The sequence below is a fragment of the Salvelinus sp. IW2-2015 genome, linkage group LG8, assembly GCF_002910315.2.
Source record: "Salvelinus sp. IW2-2015 linkage group LG8, ASM291031v2, whole genome shotgun sequence".
NCBI classification, from domain to species: Eukaryota; Metazoa; Chordata; class Actinopteri; order Salmoniformes; family Salmonidae; genus Salvelinus; species Salvelinus sp. IW2-2015.
Genome location: NC_036848.1, coordinates 762,026 through 764,401, shown reverse-complemented (window position 1 = coordinate 764,401; position 2,376 = coordinate 762,026).

The following is a 2,376-nucleotide window of genomic DNA, read 5'->3' as shown; positions in this document are numbered from 1 at the left end:
ACTGCACATTCCAGCCCCTGCAGTGAGAACAGATCCCAGGACTGAACATTCCAGCCCCTGCAGTGAGAACAGGTCCCCGGGACTGAAAATCCCAGCCCCTGCGGTGAAAACAGGTCCCAGGAGTGAACATTCCAGCCCCTGCGGTGAGAACAGGTCCCTGGAGTGAACACTCCAGCCCCTGCGGTGAGAACAGGTCCCAGGAGTGAACACTCCAGCCCCTGCGGTGAGAACAGGTCCCCGGAGTGAACATTCCAGCCCCTGCGGTGAGAACAGGTCCCAGGAGTGATATCTCTGTGATTTTAAACCCTCCCTCCCCTTATTCAATGTGTTCACCCCTCTATGGATTAACTGTGCTTCAGTCAGATGTCCGAAATGGCACCCTATTCCCTTTTTAAGCACACTACTTTTGACCAGGGCCCTGAGGGTAGTGCACTACTTTTGACCAGGGCCCTGAGGGTAGTGGACTACTTTTGACCAGGGCCCTGAGGGTAGTGCACTACTTTTGACCAGGGCCCTGAGGGTAGTGCACTACTTTTGACCAGGGCCCTGAGGGTAGTGCACTACTTTTGACCAGGGCCCTGAGGGTAGTGCACTACTTTTGACCAGGGCCCTGAGGGTAGTGCACTACTTTTGACCAGGGCCCATAGGGCCCCGGACACTGGGTTTCCTTCAGGAAGTTGTAACATTTCAGGACTGCTAAAGTCAGTGGACCCTTTTGTTCCTGTTCGAAGAACCAACCCTTTATTTTAACCCATGCCATAAGTTGTGTTACTCCCCCAGCTACCTTACCCTATTACAATATAAAGCATTAGCCTAAATCACAATGGGTGTCACAACACCTAAGTGATTTAACCATAAATTATCATATTGAGTATTGTAATAAACATGTTTCACTGTACAATACAGTCTGCTGCTTCTGGGGAATCTAATAATTCAATATCTGTGATTGGATGAGGCGCATAAGCATGTCTAGCTATAATATAAACCATGAAGTCTTCCCAAATCCACCTCACTTAACCTTATGCTTCTGGCAATCTTCTCAGTCAGTCCTGGACGCCTTCAACAAAGGCATTTGCTTAATTAGATCAGTGCATTGACTAATTAGAGCCAAGAGAAGTGGGATGACTGAGGCATTCTTTACATCTATACACACAGTCGTGTTGRTTGATCCTTTGATGTGTTCCCTGTCTTTGTATGCAGGTGTGTACTATAATTGGATATTATGGTTTTCTAATTCGATTTTAAGTTGAAGAACAAAATGAAACGAAAGCAGCTCTTTATTTAACTCTTTATAGAATGATTCAAATTATAGTTTTTTATTTTTTATTAATGGCTTTCATGGAATATACTCAGCCTCTATTGTATATTGAATTCATCCAACGATGTGTGTTGTTTCAACATATGAGTGTTGTAAAGTACTGAAGTAAAAATACTTTAAAGTAAATACTTAAGTTGTTTTTTGGGGGGGTATCTTAAKTTGACTATTTAGATTTTTTGAAAATGTTTACATTCTTAAAATAAATCATATCATTTTTACTCCTTACGTTTTCCCTGACACCCAACAGTACTCGTTACATTTMGAATGSTTAGCAGGACAGGAAAATGGTCCAATTCACACACTTATCCAAAGAACATTTCCTACTCATCCCTACTGCCTCTGATCTGGCGGACTCTGTCAACACAAAGGCTTTGTTTGTAAATTATATCTATGTGTCAGAGTGTGTCCATGGCGATCCGTAAATAGAAAAATAACAAGAAAATGGCGCCATCTGGTTTGCTTAATACATGTAAAAGGAGTTTGAAATGATTTATACTTTAACTTTTTTATACTTAAGTGCAGTATGTTTTAGAAATTACATTTACTTTTAATACRTAAGTATATTTAAAACCAAATACTTTTAGTCTTTGACTCAAGTAGTATTTTACTGGGGGACTTTCACTTTTACTTGAGTCATTTTCAATGAAGCCCCCTAGAATCGATTGACACACCGGTGCATCAATCTAAGTTACAATCTAAAACCATCCGTTTAAGAGATATTAGTTTTATTCATTCGATACGTCTCAATCCACAGCATCCGTCAGTGTTGCACTTCCTCATCTGTGGTGAAAGGTGACAGAGCTAGAGCGGTGTCTGTCAGACCAGGAAACCAGTCTTCTGAAGACCGAAAATCAGTCTTCTCAAGTAAAATGTCTGTGGCGTCTGAACTCCATGGAAAGGGGAGACTATCACGAATATAAATATGTCTCCTAGATTTAGGACAGACACTTAAAAACCTTATATCGTGTGATCATTTATTTTACTGTCCTTTTTGCCATGTATAAATGTGTTATTCATTTTGTTTCTATGGGCTATAGTAGTAAAGGCCATAATCAATT